The sequence below is a fragment of the Sprattus sprattus genome, assembly GCF_963457725.1.
Source record: "Sprattus sprattus genome assembly, chromosome: 9".
Taxonomy (NCBI): Eukaryota; Metazoa; Chordata; class Actinopteri; order Clupeiformes; family Clupeidae; genus Sprattus; species Sprattus sprattus.
The window spans coordinates 8836730-8849229 of record NC_137928.1 but is presented as its reverse complement, the minus strand read 5'-3'; positions in this window follow the sequence as shown (position 1 = coordinate 8849229).

Genomic DNA, 12500 nt, shown 5'->3' with positions numbered 1-12500 from the left:
ACAAACACACACACACACACACACACACACACACACACACACATACACACACACACACACACACACACACATACCTAACGAAAAAAGGCTTTAGATGAAGGAGGCTGTTTTCTTTCTCGCAGAGGGTATCACAATGTAAGAGATGGGATTCGCTCAGCTCACTCCAGAACAGAGGGACCGGCCCGCTCTCACGACCCTCTCCTCAAACACAGCTCTCCTCTGCTCCTCACACACACTCACACACACACATGACTGATCAGGTAATTGTACCAGTCACACTCTGAGGTGTTGAAACACCCAAAGGGACACGGTGAAGAGAGGGGCTATGGTGTTCTCAGTGCCACTACACATCTGTCACAGACGCCTGCCAAGAGGGAGATGATGTTCTGAGATGAGACCATGATGGATGTCTGAGGGCTGTTCGGCTTGCAGAGAGTGTCGTCACACGTATAGATACACACACACACACACACACACACACACACACACACCCCCACACACACACACACTCACACACCACACTAGCCTCATGAAGATGCGCTGGCTCCTACACCAGGAGCCAATCAATCAATCAATCAATCATGGTTCCCGATGAGTGCGCGTGGACTCACATGCTCGCGTTCACACCCGCATGAACACTCATACAGAACACATAAACACACAAGCACTCTCTCTCTCTCTCTCTCCCTCCCTCCCTCCCTCTGGCGCGTTCTTTCTCTCTCTCTCTCTCTCTCGTGAGCTCTTTCTCTCTCTCTCTCTCCCTCCCTCTGGTGCGTTCTTTCTCTCTCTCTCTCTCTCTCTCTGTCTCTGTCTCTCTTTCTCTCTCTCTCTCTCCCTCCCTCTCTCTCGCTGTCTACCTACCGCTCCTCTCTGCTTTCTCTACACACACAAATACATGTGCACAGACTCTCTCCCACACACACACACACACACACACACACACACACACACACACACACACACACACACACACACACACACACACACTACCTTTCTGCAGCTATCCCCATGCCCAGGAGAGAGGGACAGCGGGCGTTTACTCCCCATTAGAGGAAAGCGCAGAGCCAGGGGAGAGGCAGAGGCAGAAGGCTTGGAGGTTAATGTGTGCAGGGCAGGGCGGACACCAGCTGCAGGGACGCGGGAGTGATGGAGAGCCCAGAGACCCCCCAGACAACCCCTCTCTTCCACCCCTGCCAGCTCAGCAGTCCCCCCCCCCCCCCCCCCGACCCCCACACACACATATCCCCTTGGCTGCTAATCTGCCCTTTCCTCAGCTCACATAAGAGCCCTTTAGTGTAAGGTCACCTCAGCATGGAATTAGATGGAAATTTCGTGTTTAATTTCACGTAAGTGGTCGTGCATTCTAAAAGCCATTCACTCAATGTCATCTTGCACTTATGCCTTTTGTATTTACTTAATGTTGGCAAAGCGCTGACAAAAGTGTTTACCCAGCAATGCTTTACATTACAGTAATACAATGAAATCTAAACAAATGCTTTAGAAACGAGTGCATTCTGATGCTCTTGAAGTTCTTCTCCTGATTAAGGCATCCTTCCATAGTCCAGTCCAGTCCAGACGGGAGCAGATGCCTTCAAACCTTTTTCAGCACAGGTTCTTTTTTCTTTTCTCATAATGTGTGTTTACAACTTAGTTAGGCACACACACCTCACACACACACACACACACACGCACACACACACACACACACACACACACACACACACACACACACACGCACGCACTCCTCATTTTATAGTATATTACAGTAACAACTGATGAGCAATTCAGCTTTTGACCACTAGGGGTCTGTACTGATCCTGCTGAGCAGTGAAAGCATAAGAGTGGTGCACGGTGCACATGGCCACGCTACGCTACGCTATGACACACACAAAAGGTAGGAATGCACAAAGGAACATTAGTATTATTATGCATTCCAGTCGACCTTTAGCCCAAGTATTCTTTTCCTATCATAAATGTTTTACAGCTGCCATTCCCCATTGACAACGGAGCCCAGTTCCCTCCACAGGGATGTTGGGAAGAGGTCATCCCACAGCTGGTGACCCCTAGCTGGGCTTAGGAGGACTGGAATGAGGTCTTCGCTCGGCCATCACTAAATAAGCCCCCTCTCCCATCTCCTGGATCAATTACACCAGGGGATTGATTTTGATAAATAATTTACTGATTTGCCCTTCAAGTCTCAAGGGCGGAGGCTGGAGAGATTGAGGGGTTGATTACTAACTACACTCCAACACACACACACACACACACGAACAGACACAGACAGACAGACACACACACACACACACACACACACACACACACACACACACAAAGCCAGACAGAAAATAAAATACAGTATTGTACTAATGTAATAATGGCAAATTAATGTTCTACTTTACAAGCTAGACCCATTTGGAACAAAATGATCATACCTAACAGACAAACCACACATTACAACTCTAATGAAACTGTAATGAAACATTTTTGGAGTTTTGTATGTCTTGCACTGTATCCTCTGTGTGTGGTGTCATGGAGTAGCCTGGTGACACCAGCCTACGTATTTCCGCCTGAATTGATTTCAAGCTCATACTCAGTCTGGCCCAACCCCATTGACAACCGTCTCCAGAACTCAAAATTTTGCAGGACCAATCAGCGAACAGTTCAGAGCTGTGACGCAAAACTCGCCTTGGAGGAAAAGACACGAAAAGCTATCGGAAAAGTTGTCTCAACTCTCGAGAACATCAGAAAATTAAAAGGAGAACAAGAGTATTTTCTTGTAAGTTTTATGATTGGAAAGGACGTCGTAGCTCTTCTCCCAACTGGCTTTGGGAAGAGTTTAATCTACCGAATGCTTACTAAACGTTGCTGATTGGTTAAGGGAACTCCAATGATTTAAAACCTCAAGATAAGCACCCGCCGATCTCGGAAACCAAAATGCATTGGGTTGGCCCAGACTGAAAGACGGAATGAAATGGAGTCACAGGCTGGTAATGGCCAGGCTAGTCATGGAGTCGCATTTAATTGCATATAGTGTGGTTGGGTTTGTGTGGCTCTTATTTATGACATTGTGTTTGTTATGGGCTTGTTTTCAATCATGTTGTGTGTGTGTGTGTGTGTGTGTGTGTGTGTGTGTGTGTGTGTGTGTGTGTGTGTGTGTGTGTGTGTGTGTGTGTGTGTGTGTGTGTGTGTGTGTGTGTGTGTGTGTGTGTGTGTGTGTGTGTGTGTGTGTGTGTGTGTGCGTGCGTGCGTGCGTGCGTGCGTGCGTGCGTGTGTGTGTGTGTGTGTGTGTGTGTGTGTGTGTGTGTGTGTGGGTGTTTGCTGTGTCACGTGGGAAGTATGCTAAAGATGTGTCTTTCATGTGTGGTGGTATAAAGTCCAGAGTGTTAATTCTCTACATGTGGAGCGTGTGTGTTTGCAAACGAAGGTGATTGTGCTACTCTTGTGCTGTTGTGCAGTTGTGTGCAAATTTGTTGGACACAACTGCACACAACACACACACACACAACAGTTGTGTGTGTGTGTGTGTGTGTGTGTGTGTGTGTGTGTGTGTGTGTGTGTGTTTGTTGGACGTTCACTGAACTGTATTTCCGTGTGCACTGACTGTGCTGGGTTTCAGATGAGGTGTCCTGTAGCACGCGTTGGACACAAGGACGTGCAGGTCATAGAGGTGTGACTGACTAGTGTCTGAGTTGGGTATGAGGTGCTATATCACCACTCTCGTTATGTGTTGAGTTTGCATGTTGTGCAGATCTTTAGCTGTAGCTATGTAGTGTGTGTGTGTGTGTATGTGTATGTGTGTGTGTATGTGTGTGTGTGTGTGTGTGTGTGTGTGTGTGTGTGTGTGTGTGTGTGTGTGTGTGTAGATGTGTGTGTGTGTGTAGATGTGTGTGTGTGTGTGTGTGTGTGTGTGTGTGTGTGTGTGTGTGTGTGTGTGTGTGTGTGTGTGTGTGAGTGTGTGTGTGTGTGTTTATCCTGTGGTACTCATTTGTCCGTGAGACTGCATGGCTTAAGGGAAGACTAAATCTGAGTCATGATGAAATTAGAACAGATTTCAAGTCAGCCTAAAATTCAGAATGGCTGTCAACATCAGTTTGCATACACATAATTGATCTCAAGTGATTAAAATAATGACACCATATGATATAACGATTAAAGTCTACTGAGACTAACCTAATATGATTAAAACATATCAGCATTGAAATCAAATGAGCAGAGACATCTTTATCAATTGCACATCTCCATGCATCCAAGTTAATAAATGTAATATACGTGAGAGACACATTGAAGTGCATTGGACCAGTTGGTTGTAGTTCACACCTCAGCCAGCAGATGGAGTCCTTTGACTACGTGTGACTGAGTGTTTGAAGCATGTCGGTGGGATACTGATAGAGACTGGATGGGGATACTTGATTTCCTTTTCATTCATATTTAAATATTTTCGAACAGATGGAAACAGCGTGGAGACGAAATAAGATCAAAGACTATTGCTTCTTATAATCATTCTGGGTAAACACTTGGGATGGCACCTTGGCCCGCACTTCTTTTTCTTTCTATGTCGTTTTCTATTTTTTTGTAAAAAAATAAGCAGTATTTATTGTTACACCAGGTTTTATTGCTCTTAGCTTGATTGTTCTCTCCCTTGTACGTCGCTTTGGACAACAGCGTCTGCTAAATGACTAAATGTAAATGTATATGTAAATGACCAGGGATACGTTTTGAGTGAAGCCACACTGGGAGTTGTGGGCAGACAGTCTAACCTAATTTCATGTTACCATGTTTGTTTGCAGAAGACTTTATGATTCTTATGGCTTTCATACTTGTTTCTATTATCTCACCATACCTTATCTATTATGGGACGGCCATGGAATAAAAGAATAGGAACATTCATATATTGATGTTACTCAAAGTTAAAATTATTGAATAGTCTATAGATAGACAGATAATGGATGATCCAAAAGTCATTTTGCATCACAGAGTCAACCATGGACTGTGGGTGCCTGCGTACGTGTGTGCGTGTGTACGTGCGTGCATGATAGAATGGCACAATCAGAGGTATGAAGAGGCAGGGCAACATAATGTTGATGCAGGTGACTGTCCCTGCCCAGCCGCATATCTGTGGCGACTGACCCTCTCCACCCTGCTTATGTGAGCCCACTCCACCCCCCGCCCCAACCAGGCACAGTTCACCAGTACTACCCGGCTGGCAGCACCGTGGGCACCGTGGGTACCGCAGGCACAGGTGATGAAAAAGGTATCGTCCGCAGTCGCGACACTGGGTTTGAGGTTGTGCCCCCAGCAAGAGCTCTTCCCTGCTCCACTCTTGCTCAGCTGTTCATGCTGGGTCCAGTGACCTCACAGGGGCCTGTGCTGGGTGCTGCTCAACAGGTTCTGGATGCCAGCCTCTCCTCTGCCGTTTCTGCTCAAGTCCGAAAACGGACATGCACAACACGGGCAATGTCAATACTTGGGCCCTCACAACCCACGGGCCGCACCTACTATAGTTACGCCCCTGCGTGTGTGTGTGAGTCTTGATGGGATTTAATTTTAAACCATATACAAGAAATGCTTACATGCTAATAAAAGTAACATTTATACTAGGTATAAATAAGATGGAATTATTGACTATGGCATATCATTATTATCTATGAATATCAAATAACCGGTCCCTTCAGTCTAGTGCCCCTCTCCCGCTCTTGTGGGGCAAATGTGTGTCAAATTCCACTCCAGTGCGAAACCCTGCGAAGGGGGAATTCACCTTCTCACACATACAGTATGTCTGTAAGTCACGTTTTTTTTATGAAATAATGGGACCGCATGTGTTTCGTGAGTTGAGTTTGTAATAGAATGGGCCTCGCCTCACAGAGCTTTAGATTTGTTGCTTGTGGCGTTTTTTTTACTTTGCCTGGTGCCGTGATCAAAGCTGCAGTCTCACACCTGTGTTGCCCGTTGCCTGTGTTTTTACCACAAACACACACATCTCTCTTAAGCAGACCGCTGTGTGTTTTTATCCATTGCTTTGGGCAATTTATCGAAACCGAAATTACATTCTCAAAGCTCTTAGTGCATTTGGCAAAATAGCCTATATGGTTTAGCACAACTACATAGATCACCTTCAAAAGGTCATATCTCACCCAAAACAGTTAAGTCAAGCTTCAAAACCAAATCATTTTCTCATAAAAATAGTCAATGCCCCCAAAATGAAAAGTTCCTTCCCGAAAAGAAAAGGACATTCTCCAAGCTTTAAAAATATTTGTCAAAATAACCTAGATGGTTTATCAAAACACTATGGCACACCTGCAAAAGGTCATATCTCTCTCAAAACAGACAACTCATCAATTAAAACTAATTCCTTTTCTCATACTAATAGTCAGTGCCCCCAAAATGAAAAGTCCCTTTGGCATTGTTTAAACTCTGCAGGTCAAAACGTTTAGATGTTTTGTCAGTATGGCAGTGGACCATAGAAATATCCCTCAAGTGCACATTTCAATCTTGGCTCAGTCCTTTGACACTGAATGTTTCCTGTTTTCTTTCCAGAATACTTTGTGTATCAAACAGAAAAAAGAATAATTCAAGCGTAGCCTACAAGGTAGCACTCATACTGCACTCATACTACCATGGAAACTGTTACAGTTATTGCCATACATCGTGGTTACAGTAACAGAAAATGCGTACAGCACAATATACTGTCATACAATAAGCACATCAAAACTAAAATGATGTATAGCCTACACTAACAACACAACCTGGAGCTTATGGGTATTGTATGTGCCAAGACTGGGAATGTGGGTGACTACATTACGTATTCTCTAAAATGGCATCACACATGGTGATGTTGCCCCCGCGCTGGCCTGGGACATCCGCCGTTGCTCCTCTTTTTCTTCCTCCTCTTCCTCTAACAGGCAGTTGCCCTTGGTTGTTTCCCTGGCCAGGTGCTTCCATGTTCATAAATTGTACTGAACTTGGTCAAGCTCTAGATATTTGATGGAAGCATTTATACTCCTGGATAGGACCTGTCAGCTAACTAAACTTACTGTGTGATTGGTGATCGGATGTGTGAATCTCCCCCTTGATTAGTAAAGTTCTAGTTGCACCTGAAAATTAAGCTGATGATCAAAGAGATCCATATTACAGGATATACCATGATGTTTTTCATGGTATTATGTGCCTGAAAGATTTTGACAGTAGAGTGAACTATTTTGCAGGTGATGATGTACTCAATGAAATTATGCCAACATGTTTTGCAGAGAACAACCACTTGACTGAGAAGCAACAGTCAGTTTAGACCAGCAAGGTGTATTCAATTGGTAAATGGGCTAACTGAAGGCAATTGTACCTAACCATTTGCACAGATGTGCTAAATCATTTGAAATGTGTGCCATCTCTAGGCAATTGTACTTGTCATTTGCAAGGAGTTTCTAAAACAATTGCAATTTGATTCAAGGAATGAGAAATGCCAATCTGTCGTGAACCAGTGCCCAGTGGTTTGGAGGCTTGAACGTGTTGTTTTGAGAATGTAATTTATTTTTCGTGAAGTTGCCCAAAGCAATGGATAAAAACTGTAATACGCAATCCTTGTGTGTGTTGATCATATGTATCATGTCCTCTTCTGTGATGGTGTGAATTTGACACAACTATAATGTCTATTATTAAATGTTTTATCATCTCAACTAAAGCACAGGTGTATCAGTCTTTTTATTTGACAAAATCACTTGATGAAGGAAGGGGAAAAAAATCAACATAATTCAGTTATTTTACCGGTAATCTTTGAATGTTCAGGATTCATTCATTTCCAACCACCCAATCAGTGTCATCTGACCTGACATGCCAATGGCTACATACCACACACCCAATGTTTACGTCACACCTGTGCTCAGTCGTGTCCATGACAACTGATGGACCAAAAAAACACGTGAGCACATTCAGAACAGACTCTTGACATGCACTTCTTCAGTACAATAATCGTCCAATAAGCTTCATCCCTGTGCAACAACTACCACAAATTCACTCCTCCCCCTACATACTTGACCGCACCTGACCTGACCTCTTGATAGAAACCAGGCAAAACGAGTTAGATCATATGTCTGTTAGTCATGTGTCTTTGAATGAAATAATTGGACTGCATGGGTGACGTGAGAAAGAAATGGTTTGACCGCTAGGTGCATTTAGGTGTACACATACTTCTACACATACGTAGTTCTTGGTCTACTAAACTTTCACCTCTGTTCTTTCTTTTAGTCTCACTTTGGGTCAGGTTCTGCCATTATGTCATCAACACATTATCCTACTGGTCACAATTGTGACCGCCCATAAAACACACTTTTCACAAAAAAAATTGATTGATTATTTCAAAGGGTTAGTCAGGACACATGATTTGGATATTTTAACGTCTGGGAACATTTGGGGATTAAACTGGTTAAGTGAGGTCAGCACGGAAGACTGGTTCACCAAACTGGTTAAGTGAGGTCAGCGCCAAAGACTGATTCACCAAACTGACGGTTTGTACAGTAAATCAGAATAACTTCCAACAAAACGACACAATGGTCTCTCAGTCAAGGCCAAATAAACTCACAGTTCAGTGTTTGTTCAGTTTTGCTTAATTTTTTGTACACACAGTCACAGACAAACACACACACCTCTTTGACGAAAAATACAACCTTTCATATGGGTAAGAGGGAGTACTTTATTTCCCTTCAGATATCCACTTCGAGGAACCTGTTTTGTAGGCGTGGCGTACATCTATATTAGAGTACCACGCACTAGACTCCAGACACACTCTGCTTTGAAAACTTAGACATTTCAACTGTCACACCAGTTAAATCTGGAGGATGGCCGCTAAACCAAAAAAAGAGGTATGAAATTTTACTTAATAACGCAGTGAAAGGGTTTAATTCATCTTTAAAATTAACTGAAAAAGAAAAACTAAGGAAAAAATGGAAATTCAAAACAAACAGTAACAAATATTTAATCCTTGTCTCAACAGAACCCAATCCGACACAGAATAAATGCAAACAAGGCCCAAGAATGTTATATATGTGGTGAACATATGACTATAGATGGTCTGAAGAAGAAGAACATCGAAAATGGGTACATTAAAAATAAGGTTCCAAATTATCCTCGACCTGTAGAATTCCATTGTTCAAAAGTATCTCATGTCACGACTACAGATGGTATGGAAGGGATTCTGGACCTGAAAGGGTTTCGTGGAGGGGATGGAGAAATGTCCCTCTTGTGGTGGGGGACAGTGATTGGTGAAAGTGAGATCACTGCTGCAGAGGAGAGGTACCTGGAGAAATCCTTCCCTACTTGGACGCCAGACGAGAGAAAGCGAGAGAAGGGTTTCCTGTGCGAATTCACCACCTCTCCTGTGTTTAACGAACGCTCTCGCTACGGAAACTTCCGGTTCACTTTCTCATTGGCTGAGGTTATGGACGCGTACAAAAGCCAGTTCTGCGATGGAGAAGAGCCTGTCCTTAATGTTTATAAGACTATCATCTACAAGCAGGAGATCATGTACGTGTTACTGATTCATAGCCCTGAGGTTAAGATTGGCAAAGATTACCCAGAGTTGGGGGATAATGATGAGGGTGTGTGTGCTTACAAGGATGGAAAGATCATCTGGCGTGCTCAAGCCATTTCTCATTCACACAACTTTAAAATGATTGTCGACGAAGCTGAAAGAGAAGTTAACGTAGAAGGTGCGTTTAACGCATTTTATGTGTGGGATCACGTGACCCTGGCCTTTCACATGCCAACACGTCGAAATCTAGTATTCCCTCCGGAGATGCTTCTGCGGTCTCTCACTGCGTGTGGTGGTGCAGTCAATTTTCTGAACCCTGTGATTGGCAAAGTGAAAGCAGGAAAGATAGTTCAGGAAAAGAGGGACAATGCAAACCTTGAGCTTTAGAGTCCCTGGGCCCTAATTTCATTTGCAACGAGCAAAGTCCTCCGCGCATGACCTGAAGCTACTTTAATCTTTTAGCTTATTTAGTACCATGTAAACGTGAGTGTATGGTTGACTGTATTGTTGAGTGTTTTCTTTAAAAATATTATGTGGGTGGTTGTGGGTTCATTTGTGTTATTACACCTTAAAGTGTTTGGTGGAGATTTTGTTCTTGCTGTGTGTAAGTTTGAAAGATATGCTCTTCCTTTCTGCTCCTGAGGTCATATGACTGCAATATGAATGTTGTTGCTTACCATGGGATGAAGCATGTGATGACAACAACTGAAAAACAGAAGGGTGTATGCAGTGCATTGTGACCCCACCCCCTATTCAATTTTTTCTTATTCTTGATAAAAACAAGTTAGATCATGTGTCTGTTAGTCACGTGTCTATTACTGAAATAATGGGACTGCATGTGACCTGAGTTGAGTTTGTAATAGAATGGGCCTCGCCCCAAAGAGCTTTGGATTTTTTGCTTCGCCCTTGTGGCGTTTGTTACTTTCGTGAATAAAGCTGCAGTCTCAGACCTGTGTTGCCCGTTGCCTGTGTTTTTACCACACACACACACATCTCTCTTAAGCAGATCACCATCCTTGTGTGTGTTTATCATGCGTATCATGTCCTCTTCTGTGATGGTGTGAATTTGACACCACTATAATGTATGTCTGTTTATTAAATGTTTTATCATCTCAACAAAAGCAAAAATGTATGGAAATTTTAATTTCACAAAATCACTTGATGAAGAAAGGAAAAAGAAAGTCAACATAATTCAGTTATCTTTAACATACTGGTATAACCAGTCTTCTTTGAATATAGAGGATTCATTCCATTCCACCCACCCAATCAGTGTCATCCTACCTGATAAGCGAATGGCCACAGACGACACACCCACTGCTTATATCACACCTGTGCTCAGCACGTCCATGACAACTGATGAGGCCAGAAGTAACTCGTGAGAACACACAAAGATGTGGCTAAATCAGTTTAATTACTTGGAACAATGTCAAAGTTCCAAAATTATCCTCAACCTCTCACGTCACGCCTGAAAAAGGTATGAAAGGTATTTTGGGTTTCCGTTTTAGACGACTGTCATGGCAACTGCTTGTTAGTGAAGCAGCGACCGACCTAAACCCTTTTCCAATTCCTCCCTTAATTTACTTATTCAAAAGTAGTGTGATGCATGGAAAGTCAAGATGAGTCACCAGAGCAGAGCTGGAAGAGAGAGAACAAAGCCTACTAACACGAAGAACAGTGCAAATAGGCCGTAAGGTGAACACTGTTTTCGTTTCAACCCGCTCCACTGTCTGGCATCTACAAAACTTTAGCTCATAAGTCCTGCTAACCTACCAAAAAAAAGTTTGTCGCTGAAATTCCAGTCGATTGTCGATATGTCTTTGTTTTATGCAGAACTAGAGTCTTCAGAGCGTAATAAGATTTTGCCCGGGAGCCGTGGCACGGTTCGACACGTGATCATGCTACACCAATGAGAGGGCTGCTTTTTGTCAACAGAATGGAAAGATGGCGGCTCCCGTGTGTGTGTGTCAGTGTGTGTGTTTTAGCGACGTTGGGAGTGATGTATATTCAGGTGAGTACCAGTCTATATCATTCTTATAAGTGGAGCTTGTACATATATGTATCCATGTCTGCCAGCAGAGGGCAGTATAGGTCCATGCAATCACACCCACACACTTCAGGAGCGCTTTGCTACTGAGGGCTATCCACCCAGTTTGCTGCCTTAATATTTTACTGTTGCATTTCAACGGGACTAATTACAGCATCCTTTATCAAAAAACTCAATGTTAATGATTGATGCAGTTTGCTCTGAAATTAACTCCAAAATGCCAATTGAGAACGGCTGTGCTAATTAGCCTATGGAAATCCACCCGCCTGCATGAGGTGCTCATATTTACCCATGGCAATAGACACACATAATATTGATAGTGCCGTCTGACTTGTAATTCTTTCTTATTCTGTTAATAAGCTTTTAAACCCTCTGTTGCATACCAACTGGCAGTGAAATCACACTGGATCGAGTAGACAGAAGAAGAACAGGGTTGGGGGGGTTACAGGACTTAGTTCAGCTTCACTAGGCCGGCAGATTAAGAAGGAAAAGAAAATGGTTAAGTTCTTTTGGAGCAGGCAGGGACAGCGGCCAGATGCTGTAATAACTAAACACATTCAGGAGATTGCATTTGTATCACTGGGCCTTTTGGAGCCTGTGGCATCTCTTTGAAGAGCCATAAGGGATAGGGGTAAGGGTAGGGGTAGGGGTTGGGGTAGGGGGTAGGGGTAGGGGTAAGTGTAGGGGTAAGGGTAGGGGTAAGGGTAGGGGTAGGGGTAGGGGTAAGTGTAGGGGTAAGGGTAGGGGTAAGGGTAGGGGTAAGGGTAGGGGTAAGGGTAAGGGTAGGGGTAGGGGTAGGGGTAGGGGTAGGGGTAGGGGTAAGGGTAGAGGTAAGGGTAAGGGTAGGGGTAGGGGTAGGGGTAGGGGTAGGGGTAAGGGTAGGGGTAGTTCATTGGGCCTTACAGAAGGGTGCTGGACCCAACCCTGCTCAATGCACAA